At 45.5% G+C, this 22,275-nt stretch overlaps 1 long non-coding RNA gene across 1 annotated transcript; it reads left to right on the top strand.

The window, feature by feature from the left end:
• Positions 1 to 1,833: 1,833 nt before the first annotated feature.
• LOC127542705 (uncharacterized) lies at positions 1,834 to 6,654 on the top strand. The gene is made up of 3 exons (XR_007948791.1): positions 1,834 to 2,857; positions 4,897 to 4,975; positions 6,382 to 6,654. It is a non-coding gene; the product is annotated as an uncharacterized LOC127542705 (long non-coding RNA).
• The last annotated feature ends 15,621 nt before the right edge of the window (positions 6,655 to 22,275 follow it).

The following is a 22,275-nucleotide window of genomic DNA, read 5'->3' as shown; positions in this document are numbered from 1 at the left end:
CCAGGCTGATCATCTCTTAGCCCCAAACTCAATATTCATGAGAAACCAAGCAGGAAATAAATTGTGTCAATGGCCACTGCCTTTTCATTGACTAGTGCATTTTGTGTGTGTGTGTGTGTGTGTGTGTGTGTGTGTGTGTGTTACTACTCACAGGGAGACATGTCACTCTAGTTCCTGTTAGTGGAAAAGGGGCCTCTTTTTCCCAGTCACTCCCTCCTTCCTCCCTACCCCAGCCCCATACAAAAACCTCCCTGTTCCCTCTCCCATTGGTGTTTCAGCAGGACACTGGGGCTTACGCCCTTTTGCAAGACTTGCGGAATTTGGGCTTTGAGCCACGATTGTGTGACAGTGGTGCTGAGAGAGCTCATTCTGTGGCTTGTGACCTGTCACTGCTTCCGGGTTCTATCTGGACCAGGCCTGGTGAGGCAGGAGTTTCTGATGTGCTGAAATCACAGGACCTCCCCTTTGTTACATAGTTACTGTTCTAATTAGAATTAACTCAGGGAGACAACAATGTCCATCTTTAGTTCTCTCTCAGGGGGTGATGGGATCAAATTCCTGTAATCCCAAAGCTGGGTTGGGGGAACCTTGGGAGTTTATCTAGGCCATACCCCATTTCCGGACAGGACTGTTTGAGATTGTTTCAGATTCGCCTACCTGAAGCCAGGCAGTTGCTCCACTGTGCGGCTATTCAGCTGAGGCACCATTCTGAAGGAGAAGGTAGCGGGTACTTGCTTCAAGATTCTCTGAGAATAGTAAGTTGTGTTTCAGCTGCCCTTACTTCCCTGAGGCTGGGAATGAAGACTTCCCCTCTCCACCCCAGAGTCAGGATAGTAGGGGTCCCCTTTTGTGCTTGCCTCTCAGGTGATCTGAAGCATCCTTGGATTTTAGGCTTGTGGACCCAAGGGCTAATGGAGTGTTCCTTCTAATCCTTGGCTATGTATCTTCCGGTCAGGTAGGAATTGTTCATAATGTGGTGGCGGAAGGACTAGGGGGATGCAGGTCAGGACATAAGAGTCTAAGCTATATTGTCTTTAGCTTTATGATCCTGTAATCTCTCCCACGGTCAGTTTCTTCATTTGTAGAATGGAGGGAAGGAAGGGAGGGAAGTGAATCAGCCTGCATATAGCACCTACTATGTGCCAGGAGCAGTGTGAAATGCTTTACAAATATTTCATTGGGTGGAGGTGGAGGAGGAGGGGCATCAATCTAGCTGAGCTCCAATGAAAGAGTCCATGAGGAAGCATCTTTTCCCATCAGCACTGCATACAATTCTCCTGGCTTCCAAAGGGTTTTCTTTATCTCCACTCCTGTTCTGGTGCCCACACTGGGAGGTTTTCTTACAGCTGGTCTCTAAGTCTGCTCCATTGGCTTTATTGTGCTGTTTTCTTCTTATCCCTGAGTTTTGCTTTCCTCGTCACAAAGGCCAGCTCTGCTAAACCTATCATTCCTGGAAGTTGGCCCCGGCTGGGCCTGATCCTGCCTCTGAGGAACCTGGAGCAGCCACGCTGAGGGTGGTAGGATTGTGGCCAGTAGAGAGACCTCTGCTGCCCACACTTCACTGGCCCAGCCCTGGCATCCGATTCTGCCAGGGGAAGGGGAGAGAAAGAATGAGTGAGAGCGAGAGCGAGCGAGAGCGAGCAAGAGTGAGAGCAAGAGACAGACAGAAAGAGAGACAGCGGACAGTGACAGAGACAGAGAGAGACAGTGGACAGTGACAGAGACAAAGATTGGAGAGAGAGAGAGAGAGAGAGAGAGAGAGAGAGAGAGAGAGAGAGAATGAGTGAACTTCCCTTGTACCTCTGGAAAAATAATTTCAATTTGTGTATTTGTGCATGTATGTGTGTATGTGTGTGTGTTCTACAGGTCAGAGACAAGAGGGAATCCTTCCCTGCCTTCACGCAGGGAGACAGGAGCTGTTCCCTGTACAATGTCTTCCAGACAGTGTGGTTCCTGGGGCTCTTGCTCTGTCACCGTCTTCAGAGGATCTCCTAGCCCCTTGGGCAGCCCAGGTGACCTGGGCCCTTAGTTATTTCTGGCTGACACTCAACACACATACATGTGTGTCCGTGTGCTTTGTGCATGGCTGCGGCCTGTATCCACCATTCTATTTGAGGTAGGCCACAGGACCATGTGCTCCAATCCAGCAGGGGCCTGGAACCTGGAGTTTCTTTAACTTTAGCATCCTCTGCCACCTTCCTGTTACCTGTTACTTCTTGACCAACTAGGATCACTCCTCAGTCTTGAGAATTCAGGAAGATGGAGAGGAGGAACAAAAGAATGTTTTCCTTTAAGCCCAAGTAGGCTCAGAGATTGCTTATAGAACTATGAGCAGTCTGGGTCCCTTAAAATGTCACTAACAAGCTTTCTGCTTGCTAACAGCAATAGCTCCCGGCCCTTGAGCCCAGCTCCCTGAAGTCAACCATTTCTGCTTGGGTTGGTTTCCTTGCCCACATTGATGACTATGGAATCGAGAGGGGCGGAGAAACCCCCTTTGAGACTTCTCATCTCACCTCCTAATAGCAGCTGGATGAAAAGAGGCCCAAGGCCCCATTTTGTGTGCTAGTTCCTATCTCAGTGCTGGTCTATTCCTTACCTAGCCCCGCAGTGTCCTACGGGGTAGGTGAGGGTCCAGACAGACCCTGCTGGGATGCAGGGTCCTGCTTTCTTGCCAGGAGGTGCATTTTAGTGTTCCTTTGGCAGGGGGGAGGGTCTTACAACAATGCAAGAATCGTCAAGTCGGCAAGACTGCACTGGTTCCACCAGTAAACCCTTCTTCCCGCCCTCTGGGTAACTGGACCTGCGTGGGAAATGCTCACCTTAGAAACCATCGCTTAATCAGAGGCGTGGCCCTCAGGTAAAGAGGCTGATTGTTAAGACCAAGTATATCAGATCCTATGCAGTGGCATGCATTGAGTGGTGTCCCCTCATTAGGGCTTCATTGGTGTCAAGGAGGCTCCCGATTTTCACTCCCCAGGGGGCCCTGATAGCTCCTTAGGAACGATTTTTTGGCCATACTCAGTGTGTGGGAAGCAGGTCATCTCTGTCCCCTAAAAGTGACCAATCAAAACATGTTCAGAGGCAAGTGTGGTGATTCAGATGGGCAAGCCCACTGGAGCATTTGGTTTCAGGTCCCAAGTGTTGGGTCAGAAGTGGTGGGGGAGATTTTCATCTGGGTCCCTCCTACACTGGCTTTGAAGGTGACAGTTCCCAAAGAGATTCCTGGCGTAGTCGGGGCATCATCAGACCACTGTGTAGCCTCTCGGGGGGATACTACTCATTTACATAGAAAAGTTCATATATTTTGGTTAAAGGAACATGAATTTTTAAGTTGCACCAGACAGTAGTAGAAACCACAGTACTTGTGACTTTTCCAGGTGTTTTCCCACTCATTCATTAGGTCGTTTTCTACTCCTTCACGCCCTAGGAGTAATGATAATGGTATGCCCCTAGATATGCCCATGTGGGGTGTTCCAAAAGTCTTAAGCTTTAATAGCTATCGCATAGAATATGTAGAATATAGAAAATATAAATAACTATTATTCCACATTAAGATGATTAATGTTAATTATTTTAATATAGAACAAACATTATTCTATATTAAGATAATAAATGTGGTCATTAAACATTAATTAAGATAAATATAACACTATAAGAATTAATAGAATAGAATGAATAGATCTATTACATACAACTATTAAAGCTTCAGACTTCAGTAAGACTTTTGGAACACCACGCGTGTTATGACTGCCAATGGCTCTGTGCATTTCAGAGACTGGAGCCCTGCTCAAATCCGCACCCACCATGAACTTTGCATTTTGTCTTTAGCAAATTCCTGCCTTGGTTGGTGTGATTCTAAAACGCTCTATATAAGGTCTCTGCTCCCCCCCTCCCCCGCTCCTCTGTTCTCATCTGATGCCTTCTTCTTTGACCCTATGCAGAGGGCTCCTTGAGGCTCTCTAGGACTCATCTATGTCCCAAGCAAGCCCTTTCCTCCCTGGGGAGGGGTCAGAGTTAAGGTGTAGCGGGGCCTTGTTCAGTAGGCTTCTGAAGAGACAGCATCTTTAAGCCAAGGGGGTCATAGAGCAATAATGGAAGTTCCGGGCCCTCTAGTTCAGGAAGTCAACATATCTACTTGCAATGATGGATTCCCTTCCAAGCATTCCTTTCAGCAATGAAAGGCCCAACAGGGCTCGCCAGGTATCCCTGCAGAAGATTCAAGGTTTGTATCAGCATTTGTATCAGCGGAGATTGCTGGGATGGGTAGATATTGCCATCTAGGATTATAAACAAGAGTGCCCAGGCTAGTCGCGCATGTTCAGTAAGGGGAGGGAGGCGGACAAAAGGATGTGAACGGATCAGAGTCTGCCTAACATCCAATCCCTTCCCTGACAGAAGTGTTGCTCAGAGGAGGAGTGAAATCCTCATGGATGATTCCAAGCCCTGTATCAGCACAGTACTGATTGACTTCCTGGCCTGAAAGAGTTACTCACTCTTCATACCTGGGGGCTTCTGGCCTAGTGATGAGCTGGGCTCCTGGAAGCATTCTAATCACCCTTTCAGTTCCCATATCCCTCCTGGCAGAGGCCATCGCTTGCATGTTCCGGGTATGATCTCAGTAATGGGTAGGTTCTCCACAGCAATAAAAGCGAGCACGGACTGAAGTCTAAGCCCAGAAACCAATAGCTTTTATGACAACTGGCGCCTCTCTGTTGATGAGTACATACTGACTGAGGAAGTGTGTGCTGAGTTGGTAAATTGTAGCGGGGCTGCAGAAGTGAGCCCCTTTCCCCACTGCCACCTGGCTTGGTGCAACTAGATTTGGCCTGCACCCACACAGAACTATTTGTGTTCCGAGAAAAGTTACACAATCTTGTCTTTATGTCATTTCCTCAGTTCCCGTGATAGAGGATTGGCCGTTGAGGGTGCCCTAGAGGACATGAGTGGGATGGAGATCACCGCCATGAAAAAGCAGGTGAGATCCTTGAGGAAATCAAGCTACTATAGCCTCAGTTTGGACCTACTGCTTCGTATTGGACTCGTGACCACAGGAAGGGGAGTCTGGAGCCCCTCATGAGACACACAGAGCACTGAAAGTTCAGGGATCTCAGGGGTCACTTAGACCAGAGCTTCTTAAACTTTCTCCACTCAAGACTCCTTTTCTCCTGTGAAATTTTTATGCCACCCAGGGTATACACGTGTATAAAATAGATACACAAATCTAACATTTGCTAATATAAATCATGATTTCACGCCCCCCCCCCCATTCAGGTAAAAGACACCACATGCGGTCTCGTAGCACAGTTTAAGAAGCTGGGACCTAAGCTATCCTTCCATACAATAAAACTCTCTCTCAACCATTCTAAGTCCTTTCCACTTGAAGATTGCCAAAGATGGAAAACTCACCATCTCAAGAAACAGCCTAGGCTATTGTTGCACAGTTCTAATTTTTAGGAAGTTCTTCCTTATATTTCCCTGAAATCTACTTCCCATAGCTCCCTGAGAAAGAAGCTGAGATCATTCAACATAACAAAAACAATCTTTTTTGACTGGGACAAGTGATGTGCTAGAGTGAGAAGAATACTGGGTTTGGAGTCAGAGGCCCTGGGGTCACAATTTAGCTGTACTGCCTATTACTAATCTGTTGACCTGGGCAAATGACTTTCCCTCTCTGGATCTCAGTTTCCCTATTTATAAAGTGAGGGCCTTGAACAAGACCAGTGATATTCAACTCAAATAGAGACTGGGGTCATTAATCCCTTCCACAAGGATCCCCTGTGGCCACACGACTTCATTTGAAAAAATGTTCTCTCTGTTCTATTGTTTTTGCATTGATTTTGTTAAATATTTGCCAATGACATTTGAATCTCCTTTAGCTGCTTTGAGTTCCAAAATTCCTGTCGCTAGGTATTTAGGGAGCTACTAGGAGTGGAAGAGTGAGGGTGGGGTGGGGCAAAAGCAGACCTCACCGTGATCTGCCTGACTGGTTTAGGGAAGTTGGCTCAGTTTCCTCAAGTTTCTGATAGCCTGTGGCATGCCTAGGAACTCTAGTGCTAAGTCTTGAAGAAGTCAGAGTTTTCCAGAAGTTCTTGGGAAGAATCCCCCTCCTCCCTCTCCAGAGGGGATCTGCTTTCTGTTGGTATCTGCTCACATGCATTTTTCCTTTGTGTGCCCAAGTGTCTCCTTTCAACTTCCCCTGCGTCATGGTGATTTGATTATTAATTTGTCAGCCTTTGGCCACGGAAGCCCCATTGGGATCTTCCCCAGGCCTTCTCCCTCCGCCTCAGCAGCTCCCAGCTTCAGGCCTGACTGACCCCTCTGTGATATCTGTCTGTCTGTCTCTGTCTCTCTCTCACTCACTCTCTCTCTCTCTCTTTGCAGCTTCATAAGATCTCTGGGAGACTGCAGGCCCTGGAGGCAAAGTGTACCGGTTGGCGTCAGAAGGAGTTCATTCTCTATTCTGCCCTGCTCTCAGCCTGTGTTATTAACACATGGCTCTGGATGAGAAGATAAAGCAGTTGGCCCCTCAGAATGCCTAGAGGGCATGAATGGTGGAAGACTACTGGGGAAGTGTTCTTGTAAACTGTATTAGCAAACATAGATTGATCCTTTGATCTCTAGAATTTCCATGGAAAAAGCTACCTTTAAAATAATTTCAAGGCACAAATTATACTGGTCTTATTGTGGGTAGTGATGGTGTTCAAGGGGGTCAGAGGGGAGATGATACCTTGTCGTGTTTGGGGGAGGAATAGGGTAAGACCACCACAAGCGACCTAAGCAAACATTGCCTCTCAGAGCATTGCGGTAACAGCCCCTCCGACTGCTCTTCTGAATGATTGTTCGGGGATATGAATGTTTGGGACAAAAAGACCTACCCAAATTGACTACTACAGAGATCACTCATAGAACCAGAATGATTTATTAGAATCTCGAGAAGCAGATCCCATCCCGGTCTGGGAGCCAAATTCACAGCAGGAGAGGGCCACTCTCTTGAAAATGTTCACAATATTTATACATTTCAGACAAAGAACCTCCAAAATCCCACCCTCTATATGGTGTGATTGGTCACATAAACCTTTATTCCCTTAGTTAGTCAGTGGAACACAGTAGACAAGGTGATCTACAGCTTCCGCCCATAATCCCTTCTTTGGACAATGGAATGCAGTCCAGGCCTTACCTAAAATCACATGACTGGGGCCTATAGGTCTGATCTACTTTAGTTAACAGTCTCCGATCAATATGTGCTTAATCTGTAAGTTCTTCACACAATCCCTCGTTATTCATAAATATATATGTATATATATTTCCTCATGAAGAGCTAACATTGCAATTAAATCCAATGAACATGTCTACACATTGCTTGTTAATCGCTTCATCAGGATCATCCCCTGCTACCGCTTTCCATCCCTCCTTCTGTAAAATCATCATTTTAATGGCATCTTCTGTAAGATTCTTGACAGTGACCTCCGAACTATTTTTTGTTACCAATGTAATTATACAGGATAAACATAGTGGCAACAGAATAATACCATTGATTGTAATGTCTGTACCATAAGAGCTGTTTCCACCAGCCCCCACTGAACCATGACCACCAGCCATTTGTAAAGGGAGATTTCCAAACCTCCACGGGTACATGTGCAACCTTACGGATGTTCTTGATTTCCTTAACAATTTGCCCATTATCATCAATCTGCATACAGCAGGTAGACAAATTCAGTTTCCCACAGACTCTCCTTCCTCTGCTAGCAAATAGTCTAGGACTGGCCGATGTTGTAACACTGCTTCCCTTGTCTGAGTTGCCTGATCAGCCAGTAAGTCTAAGGCTTGAGCGGTTTGGTTGGTTATTACCTCTAGGACTGCCTGTAGCCTAATCAACCGATTTAACACATATATCAGCGTTCGGTGCCCCCAACTACCATCCTGGGCCCATGTTGCCGGTCCGTACTCTTTTATAATTCTCTCCGGAGGCCGGGCATCTCCCACCCATTGGCATCATTTGTCTGGGTCAAAGAAGTATCAATGTAGGTTAGGGAGCGGTCGGAACTTCGTGTTTCCCTTTCCAAATCTTCATATAACCATATCCCCAATTGCCTGCCAATGCTTGATGGGAGAAGGAAAAATTTAGCTCTAATTATACCTATATAACAAAGCTCAGTTCAGTTTTTGGGTAAATGGGTATAAGCCCCCTCACCACAGATCCAATAATGCCCCTTCAGGGCAGGATTATTTTCATACCAAAATATAACGGGTCCACTTGAAGGTGGAAAATACCTGACATCCCAGGGACCTAAGGGCCTCCTCCCGTATTAGAATTACATCTCCAAAGATGACTTTCAACTACCCACTGGCAGGTGCGACCATTTTCCCCAGTTAGATCCTGACGGCTCCAGAAATTATTAAACATTTTCCTGACAGTGCCTTCTCTATTTTCCCACTTCCATTCCATCGAAATGTAAGTTGAATCCGGTGCTGTGCTCTTCAAGGTTATACATGTCCATATTTGGGGTCCCTCTGGGTCAGGGATTAAACAGGCAGGTGGCATTTTCCTCGCACACCCCTCACTTCTATTGGAACATCGGATACAGCGAACCACTGATCTGTCATAACAAGTTATACTGGTTTGATGCCATCTATTCACATACGTACTGCAGGCTATGACAGCTCACTTCTCTGGTCTTCGAGTAAATGTCCATGTACATTCACTTTCTCCCATCCGTGGCCCTGTACCAGTCTGATTCAGGCAATATCTCCCTAAAACTGTACTGGTCAGGGTCCAGTGATGCTTTTCTTCTGCTGCCCAGAAACCTGTTCCGTTGTGTATCACTGACCTGTTGCTCGAGATTCAGGCCGGAGACAAGGGAAACAGGAACCCAGGGCCATTGTGTAAGTTGATCAGGCCCCCAACATATGCAACAGTCAGTCAATCTAAAGCTAGTGGCTATTGTTTGGATCAGGGTTTGAAAGGTATTTTCATACCCCACTGGCTCTCGAGGTACCAGTACAAAAGATGTACCCACATAACATCATACATGCATATACAAGGCACAGTCTCCAACCCTTTGGGTTTGGTTCACACCCCATTCTTCCTGATAGTATATAATATCCCTAATCCTAACAATACAGTTCAACAAAATGTAATACCTAATACAAACAAGAAAAGTCCCAAGAGAGTTCCCCAAATGAGACAAGTCAAAAAGATTTTACATGCACAATTCATCAGTCTTTGCTAAGTTTCCTGTAATTTCAGCCACACTTTCAATGTTCCTGGATCAGTCTCTACTGCCTACTTCTTTGGCGTATCTACGGGACCTATGACTCGAGTGTGATATGTCCAACCTCTCTCTTTGGTGTATATCACCGTATCTGAAGTCAACAGGATCCGGAACGGTCCTTCTCAGCTCAGGGTCAGCTTGTCCTCCTTCCACGTCCAAACCAGGACCCGGTCTCCAAGCTAAAACTTGACTGGGAATCCTAAGGGAGGAGTCTGAGCAATAAGCCCTTTTAGTTGTGAAGTTTTCAGATGTTACAGTAAAGACAGAACATATTTCTTTGAAAACAAATCCTTGATCTCAAATACTGGATCCAAGGAAGAATTTTGAATCCCTTTTGGATAAGGGAGACCATACAATAATTCATAAGGTGATAATCCCACCTCCCTTTGGGGTTTTGTTCTATTCTTAATAAGGCAAGGGGAAGGCACTTGGTCCAGGACAATTGTGTCTCAGCCAATTTAGTCAGTTGCTGTTTAATTTCCTTATCCATCCTTTCCACTTTACCTGATGAGGGCGGAGGTCATGGGATATGTAAGACCCATGATATTTTTAGAGCTTGGGCCACAGATAGGAGGATCTTAGCTGTGAAATGGGTGCCTTGGTCTGAATCTACCTGCTCCACCAACCCATAACCCGGAATGATATGTTCAAGGAGAACTTTTACAACTGCTGAGGCAGTTGCCCGGGCAAGGGGAAAGGCCTCCCCATGAGGTCAGATGGTCCACTAAAACCAACAGGTATCTGAGACGCCCCACTGATGGCAGCACTGATGGCACCTGATGCTTTGGAAAGGCCTGATACCAGGGGGCCTTCCTCCTTTTTGGGCTTGTCATTGGGCCGCCCTATTCATCCTTTGACAAACAAGACACCCACTGACCAGTTATCTGCTAGTGTGTACAAGCTCAGTGCCACAAACTTAGTCAGCTCCATGTCACACAGGTCTTGGACACCCCAAGGACTGCCCTGATGTAAATGTTGGAGCACATGTCCCATACTTGCTGTGGTCAGCACCTCTCTGCCGTCAGGGAGGAGCCAGTGCCCCTCTTTATCCTCCTGAGTGCCAAGGCTTTAGATTTCCTGCTTCTCTTCTGGGGTAAGGGAAGGTGGAGGCATTTGAGGCAGAAATGCCAGAACTAGCACCATCATCTCCTCCGTGCTTACAGATTCCTCTCCTCCAGCCCATTTCGCCTCCTCATCCGCAAAGCAGTTTCCCCTCGTCTCAAATGAATCTCCTCTTTGGTGCCCCTGCACGTGAATCACTGCAATGTTCTTAGGTAACATAAGATTAGTCAACATTTCAGTGACCAATGCCCTGTGTGCCAATCTCTTTCCTTTACTGTTTCCATTCTTTCCTCCAAGTAATTTATAGGATCTATTTCTTTTTTCCTTCACTTATACAGTGACCTAAATATTTTACCTCACATTTCACAAATTGCAATTTGTCTTAAGAAATTCTCAGTCCCCGTGCTCCTTTAACAAATTTAACAAACGGATAGTGACTTGGACAATGTCACTCTTTTTCCTCCCTGCCACAAGATGATCATCTACACATTGTAAGACTTTTAACAGTAAGAAATTTATCCCAGAATGTTCACACAATTCTTACATACCCAAGTAGATGTTTCATAAGTTGAATATTATACCAATCATTTTACTTTTAAAATACTCAATATACAGAAAAATCCCCAACTACATATTGTTCATAACAAAACCATTTTCAAAAGGACGAAGGCAAAAACTATTATCCTTGGAGTCCCTTTAAATAATTGGCATCAATACAGTTAATTAAAACTTCCTATTTTCACATAAGAGAATCTGAAAAGTTCTTAAAAACACCAATTAAACTTTATGAAATAACCCTTTCAAACTATAGATCGCATTTATGATCATATTCCTTAAACAAGAAAACCATTATGTTTCAAAGAAACAAATATTCAGTCAATTAACCAAGCCACCACAGGAAATGACTGGAATGCACCTGATGGGGGGCATGGAGGAGAAGATTCCATGTGGCCACCCTTCCCCGACTTCTGCACTCTTACACAAAGGATTCCCTCCTATTTCTCCACTCAGTTTCCTACACGGGAATCCTTCTCAAGATTTAGGCAATCAGTTTATTTCCTTTCTTTTTCCAACGGATTCCTTCTTGATATCATTCAAGCTCTCAATTTGCTCCTACAAATCAATCCTTCATAAATCTCCTGCATTCCCCTCTCCAGTTCCCTTCAGAACTTTTAAGATTCACAATACAGTGAATAGCTAGATAACTCCATAAAGCATAACTTACAATGTTAACAAATGACCCAATATGTTTCAGAAGGTAACATACTGAATCAAACTAAGTACAGCTGTTTTTAAAAGTTTTTTCTTTTTTTTTTTTTTTTTTTTTTTTTTTTTTTTTTTTTCATTTTCGCCACATTCCTACTCACAGCAATTAGCATCTTATCTCCAGAGCTTTTTATTGCCCAGGCCAGGCTAAGCTTGAATGTTATTGCTCTTTACTCTAGCAGGCTCTGAAAAACTCTTCAGCCCAGTTTTTCCTTACTTACAAATTAGTACATGAGGTTAAAAAGTTTAAAATCACAAGCAAATTGTCAAATAACCAATCCCCAAATTTCTTAATCATTGTTCTTAAAACTTAACAGAGCTTTTAAATCAACAAAATAGACTAGGGGCTTTTCCCAGGATTCCCCCTGGAGAAGTTTGTTTCACCTTGAATTCCCTCCCAGAATCCAGGGGGAGCTTCTGTAAACTTCCAAGCCTGTTTAGTGCATCTCTCTGCCTTCACAGAGAATGCCTAGATGTTCCATTCAAACTCAACTTTCTAAATTTTCAAATTCCTTACGAGCTTGCTAACTTTTTAACACAGCACACAAAATGCAAAGCAAACAGACACATGCAGGCTCTATTTTTCCCTTTTATTGTAATGCCGAAGAAACTGAGCAAGACAAGAGATTAGAGACCAATTCAATAGTTTATTAAATGGAGAGAAATACTGGGACCAACTGATCCATGTTTGATCTCAGGGCTGGACGAGACTATCATCTCTAAGAGTCTAGCCCAGAGTATCGGGGACAGCAAGCTTTTTTATAGGATAACAAGAACAATGACATAGTGAGGGAGGCACCTAGGTGGGGATAACCTAATAGTGGGAGAGGTTACTGATATTCTATGACATCTAAAATGGATAAACCTTTATCTTGTCAAACATTAAGAAGGAATGTCTATAACCTAAAGATATAAAACCTTTATCTCAAACATTAAGAGGGAAAGGTTATAACCTAAGGCAGAATAACTAAATAGGACAATTGGAGAAACTGGGTCACGACATTAAAAAGGGAACTTTGGCACAACATTATCTTTCCTTTTATACCTAGCTACCATCCTGACAAATTCTTGGACTGTGTCTTTCCCATACTTAGTTCCCAAACGAAGTTCACCAGTTTCACGGAAGCCTCCCTCGGCAGTTCTTTACCACTGGGGCCTTTCACAGTCCAGCACTCAACAAGACCCCACCAATAAGACCCCCAAATTGTTCCAAGAGCTTATTGAGCCGGGTAGTAGTCTAAGAGGGAGGGAGGCTGTGATGAGGACAATACCGACAGCCTCGCCCAGAACAACTTAAGTAGATTTACATTCCCTGGGAAAAACCCCGAAGAAAGACTCTTACACACAAACGATATAGTCCCACACCCTCTGGAAGCAGGAAGAAAGTTTATCTTTGTCGTTGCAAAACTTAAATGGCTTTCTGTTGTTTTGTTCCTGTATAAAGTAAGCCCTTAGAAAATGTCTCTTTGCAATCCTTTGTTACTGCCCACTAAGAGAACATCTTGGTGTCTCTTTAATAAAAAGCTTTTCTGATAAAGAAAATTTTTGTGTAGCAAATTTCTCGCTTCCAACTGGCCCTAACTTGGTGTTCTGGAGAACTAGGAGACCAACCCATATTCCTGCAATGATCTCTACCCCATCAGCTGCACACCAGCCAGAGACCATGGAGAAAACTGCTCTGTGGGCGCCTGTCCCTGTCCAGGGTACACAGCCATCTCCTCCAAAGACCCCATCCTGCAGAGATCACTCATAGAAAGCAGAATTATTTATCAGAATCTCGAGAAGCAGACCCCATCGTGGTCTGGGAGCCAAATTCACAGCAGGAGAAAGCCACTCCCTTGAAAATGTTCACAATATTTATACATTTCAGACAAAGAACCTCCAAAATCCCACCCTCTATATGGAGTGATCGGTCACATAAACCTTTATTCCCTTAGTTGGTCAGTGGAACACAGTAGACAAGGTGATCTACAGCTTCCGCCCATAATCCCTTCTTTGGACAATGGAATGCAGTCCAGGCCTTACCTAAAATCACGTGACTGGGGCCTATAGGCCTGATGTACTTTAGTTAACAGTCTCCGATCAATATGTGCTTAATCTGTAAGCTCACTTTTCCACACATGAATTTAGCATGTTGGCCCCTTCTGATGAAGAGGAACCTTTGGATCAATGCAGCAGAGAAGGTGGTTCGTTGCAGCTTTAGGCTCCTGGACCCGAAGGAGCTGGTGTATCCAGCTAGTAGGTCTCTCTTGGGCCATCCCCCAAATCACCCAACACTCCAGGGCAGTAGCAAGCAGCCAAATTAGGACCATTGGCCTTTGGTCAGTTGGCTTCTCCCTTGGCTTAACTTCCCTTCCCTTCCCTTGGGATTTGAGTTGCTGCTGCTTATACATCTGTTCCAAACCTGACCCTTGTCTCCTTGTCTCCCGAGAAAGCCGCCTGGACTGTGTGTGATGGTGTGCATGTGCGTGTGTGCGTGCGTGTGTGCGTGCGTGCATGTGTGTGTGTGTGTGTGTGTGTGTGTGTGTGTGTGTGTGTAGGAAAAGTCTAGTTGAAAATATGTTGTGAAACATCAATGCACCCTGGGGAACAATTTAGCTGGGAATCAAACACAGGCAAACAAACAGGTGCTTCGTGGCCCTAGAGAAAGTACTCCTGTGATTTGGGCCAGCTACAGGCAGGAACTTGCCAACTGTCTGGGCTTTCCTATAGCTTCTTCCCTATCCTTTTTTGAGGCAATTGGGGTTAAGTGACTTGCTCAGGATCATACAGCTAGTAAGTATTAAGTGTCTGGGGCTGGATTTGAACTCGGATCTTCCTGACTTCCATCTAGCTGCTTCTCTTCCCTATTCTTTAAGGTCTTCCTTAAGACCTTCCTAAGGTCTTTAAGGTCTTCCAATATCCTGGGCCAAGTCAGCCACTTCCCCTCTCAAGGAGGGAGCAGGCAGACCCAGTCGGGTGGAGCTTGGGAGGGAGGCTACCTTCTTTACTCCCTCTCAAATCCATGAATTACCTCAATGAGTTTCAGCTGAAGAGAGCCAGAGGTACAGCTGTTCCTTCTGGGTCAGACAGGAACGGGAAGAAGCTAGCTAGCTCCTCAGAAATGTTGTCCGCTAGCAAGTGTTGCCAACTGAAGTCCTCCACACTCTAGGACAATAAAAGAACTGAGCTCTTGCCTGCTTCCTGACAGTCTGGGACTTTGATGCCTCAGGAAGGAAATGGAGAAACTCCTGGCTTGTTTTTCATCCCAAATCTGCCACTTTTCTCCGGGAACTGACCTTTGATGGTCCCTCTACCCTCCCATTGCAATGACTCAGTTTCCTCAGCACAAACCCCATGCCGTTAAGAAGAGTAACTCAGATGATAGGTAGGTTCTTTAAGACAGACCTGCATGGACCCACACTTAACACCATATACCAAGATAAGATCAAAATGGGTCCATGACCTAGGCATAAAGAACGAGATTATAAATAAATTAGAGGAACATAGGATAGTTTATCTCTCAGACTTGTGGAGGAGAAAGAAATTTGTGACCAAAGACGAACTAGAGACCATTACTGATCACAAAATAGAAAATTTTGATTACATCAAATTAAAAAGGCTTTGTACAAACAAAACTAACGCAAACAAGATTAGAAGGGAAGCAACAAACTGGGAAAACATCTTCACAGTTAAAGGTTCTGATAAAGGCCTCATTTCTCCAATTGATAAATGGTCAAAGGATATGAACAGACAATTTTCAGATGATGAAATTGAAACCATTACCACTCATAGGAAAGTGTTCCGAATCATTATTGATCAGAGAAATGCAAATTAAGACAACTCTGAGATACCACTACACACCTGTCAGATTGGCTAAGATGACAGGAAAAAATAATGATGAATGTTGGAGGGGATGCGGGAAAACTGGGACACTGATGCATTGTTGGTGGAGTTGTGAATGAATCCAGCCATTCTGGAGAGCGATCTGGAATTATGCCCAAAAAATTATCAAATTGTGCATACCCTTTGATCCAGCAGTGTTTCTATTGGGCTTATACCCCAAAGAGATACTAAAGAAGGGAAAGGGACCTGTATGTGCCAAAATGTTTGTGGCAGCTCTGTTTGTAGTGGCTAGAAACTGGAAAATGAATGGATGCCCATCAATGGGAGAATGGCTGGGTAAATTGTGGCATATGAATGTTATGGAATATTATTGCTCTGTAAGGAATGACCAGCGGGATGAATACAGAGAGGACTGGCGAGACTTACATGAACTGATGCTGAGTGAAATGAGCAGAACCAGGAGATCGTTATACACTTCGACAACGATATTGTATGAGGATGTGTTCTGATGGAAGTGGATTTCTTTGACAAAGAGACCTAACTGAGTTTCAATTGATAAATAACGGACAGAAGCAGCTACACCCAAAGAAAGAACACTGGGAAACTAATGTGAACTATCTGCATTTTTGTTTTTCTTCCCGGGTTATTTTTACCTTCTGAATCCAATTCTCCCTATGCAACAAGAGAACTGTTCGGTCCTGCACACATATATTGTATCTAGGATAAACTGCAACATATCTAACATATATAAAACTGCTTGCCATCTAGGGGAGGAGGTGGAGGGAGGGAGGGGAAAAATCGGAACAGAAACGAGTGCAAGGGATAATGTTGTAAAAAAATTACCCTGGCATGGATTGTCAATATAAAGTAATTATTAAATAAAATTAAAAAAAAAAAAGACAGACCTTATTCTAAAATCCTTTAAAATAATTGCCTTCTCGCAAAATGTTCTGGTAAAGAAAACTTCCCTCTCCCCGCCCCCTCTCCCCCCCATTCTTTATAGATTGTCCCAGAAACAAGGTTAGGGAATGTGGCTGAAATCAAGATGGGGAGGGGGAGTGTGGTCAGGGGCTAACTATGACTTCTATAGTTTCCCTTAGCTCTGGAGAAAAGGAGGAACCACGTCTAGTATGCCCATCATTTTCCTTGTTCCCTGGCAGGAGTGGCGCTCCTGGATTGTGGACCACTCTTCCATTTCCAGTCTCTTCTTCTTGGTTCTTCACTAAGGAGAAGGAAGTGAACTGTTTCTTTTGCCCACCCCATCCCCTTTCCTGGCCCAGTAAGCACTAGGGAGCAAAACAGAGGCAGTGGTCCTAGTTTCCTCGGAGCGAGTGGCCCCTTTGTGTAGATTAGTTACCTCCCCTGCCTTTGATTCCCCAGACAAAAAGCTGGGCATGATTAGCTCCTGTGAAGTCTACCTACTGAGAGCTCCCAGGAGGGCGGGAGGAGCCTCCCTCACAGCCAGCCAGCAGAGAGCAGAAAGCTATCCAGCTCTCTGCCTGTTTGCCCTACTGGGTGGGTCAGGAAGCTCACTCGGGGTCCTGGGCCACCCCAGTGGCCAACAACCGTCCCCGTGGTGGGGCTCAGGCCGCGCCTCCTCCCCGGTGGCTTCGCCCAGCAGTGGTCAGACCTCAGATCTTCCTGGTGAACTCCTGCGCCTTTCCCACGATGTGTTCCTCCAGGCTGCTCCCCAACATTACCATTTTAACAGGCAGCGGGAAAGTCCGGGAGACGTGCTGATATAGTGAGGTGGGTGTCCAGGACACGGGATCAGGGCCGGGGTGCCTGAAGCAGGGTTTGACATCAAGGACCTTCTCACTTCTGTACCCGGTGAAGATCTCACCTGCCTCGGGGCTACTTGCATATTGGTCAGGGCTACATAATACTTCATTTCCCACGGTTATCCGACTGCTAAGGAAGAGGTAAGCATCTTGGGGAATGGGGGGGGGGCAGGCTTTTCAGGAAATCCATGGGTCTTAATATATTAGAGCTAGAAAAGGCCTTAGAGGTCATAGAACCATGGAATATCAACTGTAGAAGGGATGCCTTCTTTTTTCCATTTGGGGTGGCGTGCCCTGAGTAGAAGGCACAAGGTGAGAAGAAGCATCTGGTAGTTCATGCACCTGACCATGCCCTGATGACAGTGCCTGGGACAGCCTTCATTAGTCAGGGACAACGGAACCAGGTAACTGTCCCCCAGAGCCTGAGATGCTGAGGGATGGATCTCGTAATTTGCTCAAGGGGATCGAATGTGGCACCAAAGTAAGACGGGCTTACTGACCAGGAGCAGTCAGGAAGTGGGGTTTGTGGGAAATCTCATTCAAAGGAAATAGTGAAAGTTTGGGGGCTTCAGTATTGAGAAGGCCTCTCTACAGGGTGGTCGGGTCTATCTTGTTCTCAAGTGCCCCACATTGGCTTTTGATGACCACTTCCTTCAGAGAGAGGATTTGTTTTGTGAAAGCAGTCTCCAGAAGGACCTAGATGGAATTATACTGTGTGTATTTAGGAATATGTGCTCTTCTCCAGTGGCTCCCATCTCTCCCCTTAGCCCACCTTGAACACGCTGTATATGGACGGTATCTGGGTACATGTGCCCTTAACTTAAGAGAAACGGCCTTAAGGTGAGATCGGGAGCTCCGAGTCTCTTATCATACAAGTCATTTCCAAGGCAGGGAGCTTCTCAGAGCCATTCCCAGGCGGTACGAAATCAACAGCATCATTTCCCTGGGAAGTTGAACTGCGTTCAGTGGGGACGGGGAGGCTTTCTTTCCCTCTCCTGCTTCTTTCCACAAGCCCCTGCTATCCCAGACCCGGGGATAGTTCAATCTTTCTTAGTTCTTATCTGTCTTAGTTCAATCTGTCAGTTCCAAGGGCCACTTGAAGTTAATGGACATACAGCAAAGGAGCGGGGACGTGCTCTGAACGTGGTTGATGACGACCCCGTGTCCCTGCTCCCAGAGTCCCGTGAATTGTCCACCCATGCCCGCCGAAGTTAGCATTCCCATTCGATGAGGCACGATATGGTGACTGAACATTCTGAACACTGAACTGAAGCCACACTGCCTATACTTGAATGGACTCTGCTGTTTACTGTATGACCCTGAACGAGTCCCTTCTCCCTCTTCTTCCTTTCAGATGAAGGGAGAAGTGTTAGATTAGTCTAGGGATTCTTAACCTGAGGTCTATGACTTTTCTATTTCAGTGTAGTTTTTTTTTCTTTTGTAATCTTATACATTTCATTTGATGAATTTAAAACCACAATTCCGAGAAGAGATTTCACAGAGTTCTCTAGACAGAGTTCTCTAGAAGAATCCTTTTGGTGTTTAATCATTTTCAGTCATGTCTGAGAGATTCTGGAGTGGTTTGCTATTTCCTGATGCAACTCATTTGACAGATGAGGAAACTGAGGCAAACAGGAGGGTAAAATGACTTGCCAAGAGTCACATAGCTAGGAAGTGTCTGAGATCGAATTTGAACTCGGGTCTTCCTGACTTCAGGCCCAGTGCTCTATCTGATGGGCCACCTAGCTGCCAGCCAAGGGGTCTAGAACACGATAAAATATGAGAACTGGCATTAGGAGATCTCTGAGCTCCCTTCCAGGTCTGAATGTTAGAATCCTAGGCCAAATCAAGTCATTTTCATGTGTGTGTGAGTGTGTGTCTATGTAGGGACAGAGAAACATCGAGAGGGACAGAGACAGATAGACAGCGAGAGAGACAGTGACACAGAGACAGAACCAGTGACAGAGATAGACAATGATAGAGAGACAGAGAGAGACAGTGACAGAGAGACAGAAAGAGAAGACAAAGAAACACACAGAGAGACAGAGGACGGAAAGAGAGGGAGAGACACACAGAGAGACAGAGACAGAAAGGGAGACACAGAGACAGAGACAGTGATAGAGAGACAGAGAGAGACAGAGACAGAAAAAGAGGGAGAGAGACACTGACATAGAGAGAGTAACAGAGAGACAGAGACAGGCAGAAACAGAGAGACAGAGGCAGAAAAAGAGGGAGGGAGACACAGAGAGAGACAGAAAGGGAGACACAGAGACAGTGACAGAGACAGAAAGAGACAGTGACAGAGAGACAGAAAGAGGAGATAAAGAAAGACACAGAGAGACAGAGGACGAGAAAGAGAGGGAGAGAGATGGAGAGACAGAGACAGAGGCAGGCAGAAATAGAGAGAGAGACAGAAAGAGGGAGAGAGACAGACAGACAAGAGAGACAGAAAGAGGAAGAGACAGAGACATCCACAGAGACAGAAAGGGAGACAGAGAGACAGTGACACAGAGAGAAAGACAGAGAGAGAGGAGAGAGAGAGAGAGAGAGAGAGAGAGAGAGAGAGAGAGAGAGAGACATACAGAGAGAAAGAGATACAGAGACAATAAGATAGAGATGGAAAGAGACACAGAGAAACATTTGAGATACAGAAAGATTTCTGGAAACACCTCCTTCCTCTTTGGCTCTGTTGTATTTGACCAGAGCTGCAAGCCTCCCCAAAGCTTCTACTTTTACTTTTGAGGGTCTCCTCATATTCTGGACCCTCTGCTTCCCCCTTACTTCCTTTCATAGCTCGCCGCTCCAGGCGGACATTTCTTGTCGGCCGTGCCCATAGAAGAATCTCGGTATCCAAGCCCTGGGTGCTGCCCGGTGACCGGGTCCTCGATTGAAATATTTCAGGGTCATTTATATTCTAGTGCTTGGGATGTGATTAGTCAATTAGTGTGATTAGTTCAATTGAATATATAATTTGCTGGGCTGGAAGCGAATCTCCTCCACTGTGGCTTTGGTAGGGATTCAGCACTGAGCACTTTTTTGTTTTTTCTCCTACCAAGTAGACCCCCGTCCCCTCCAGGCTCATTCCCAGAGGCTCCCTCCTCACACATATGGCAAAAAATCAAGGTGGAGCAGCAGCATGATGTGGTTCCCAAGGAAAATAGGCCGTGGTCTTAAAGTCGTGAGCCCTGGGCTTCAAAGTCCCACTTCTGCACGATGCGACCTCAGCGACCTCTAAGTCACAGTTCTGCTTCCGTAAATTGTGTGTGTTCAATTCGATAATCCCTAAAATCCCTCAACCCTTTGGAATTCCACGGTTCTAATAGTTCCTTAGGGAGTGAATTGTAAATTATTCAGAGCCATTTAAACTCCAGACACTTTAGACCAATGGTGAGGACGCTAAATCATATATTAAGAGTCCCTGTGGGTCAGATATTGACTTAGAAATCCATGTTAACATCATCTATGTTATACTGTATTTTTATTTATTTTGTCAAACATTTCCCAATTATATTTGAGTCAAGTTCGGGTCAGCGGTTGACTCCTCTGCCGCCCCGACTTAGAAGACCGGAAGTGAAGGCGTTGCGCCGCCGTGCCAGGGCCAGAAAAGGAGCCTTAGGTACTATCTGGTCTCAAGACTCTTCACTTGGGGTTCATGGTCTTGTTGAAAATATCTACATAGATTTTCATTTTTAGAATTTTAATATGATCGGCTTCCTTTTTAATTTCATGAATTTGGTTTTGTGCATTTAAAAGAAGAGGTCCGTGGATTTCATCAGATTGGCAAAAAGGTCTTGGACACACAAAACAACCGTCAAGAATTCTTACTCCGGGCTAACTTCCCCGTTTTACAAAGAGGGCAACTGAGTCCCAGAGAAGAGAAAGACTCACATCAAGTTAAGGGCAGTGCTACCACTAGAAATCATCTCCTGAGGGAGCCTACATCTCCAGAAAGTCTATAGAAGCAGGTCAGGGAGAAGGGAGGGCCCAGGATGAGGCAGCAATTTTGTGAGGCAGCCGTAACATTTCTGGAGTGTTTTGATCTACCCAGTATAGATTTGCATTTCTGTGAGCAAAATGTGCAGAGCTAGAGCCGCCTTCTCAGTCCAGTAAGTGTAGCAAATCTGGAGATGGATATCTCTTCCCCCAGGGTGCTGTCATTTTGAGCTCTGAGTTTCTGGTACTGGACCATCAAGGATATTTGGTTTCCTTTGCCTTTTGTTTCTTGATTTTTTTTTCCTTCTTGGATTTCTTAATCCCTCTTTCTAATCCTCCTTTCCCCAGCTTTCTGTTCTCTCACTGTATCCGGGAGGGAGTCGATGAAGGCTTTGTTAGCGGCCTCCCAACAAATAGAGGGCAAATAGCCCTCAAACCACCTTCTTGGGGTCCTCCCTACGTGTGGAGGCAAGGTTCTTAGGCTGACTGGGCCACGGGGTTGGTGTTGGCGGGATGCCCCTAGTCCAGTGGTACTTCCAGAGTAAAGGGCTTTGAAAATGGCATTTGGTAGCAGATTGCAGAAAGAATCACACCCTCAGAAGTAGCAAGGAAATCCATCCCAGCAACTGAATGCCTGCGCTTGCTCTCGCCCCAGATTTAGCTTTACTTATTAATGTCCAAACTTCAGACTTGAGAGGAAGAGGATTCCCCCGCTCCCACCCCCACCTGCAGCCTGACTTTTTATATAAAGGCAATACCGGGGATAGAGCTTCAGTTGGAAATTTCAGTGTTCCAAAAGGATGAAGATAAATTGCTCCTGGTTAGTTCTGGATTCGGTCTTCCTATATTTGCCTGTTCTCCGATCATCCCCACCTTCCACCCACGCCCTTCCTGTCTTGCTTTTGGAAGGGAAACTCCTCCCACCCTCCACCATATTGCAACCCCAGTTAACCAGTAACCTTTTCCTTGTGGGATATCCCCTTCATCTCTAAAGGCTACCATTTAGCTCTTCTGAGTTCCTCAGACACTGCCGCAGAGAGGGCAGAGTCTAATGCCCGTGTTCAGCAAGGCCCAGTCTTAAAAGCTACAGATCCCTGGTCCAGCTCACATAGCTCTAGCCTTGGCAGACCAAGCAG

The sequence above is a fragment of the Antechinus flavipes genome, chromosome X, assembly GCF_016432865.1.
Source record: "Antechinus flavipes isolate AdamAnt ecotype Samford, QLD, Australia chromosome X, AdamAnt_v2, whole genome shotgun sequence".
NCBI classification, from domain to species: Eukaryota; Metazoa; Chordata; class Mammalia; order Dasyuromorphia; family Dasyuridae; genus Antechinus; species Antechinus flavipes.
The sequence above is the reverse complement of the archived record's forward strand: the minus strand, read 5'-3'. Positions and strand labels throughout refer to the sequence as shown.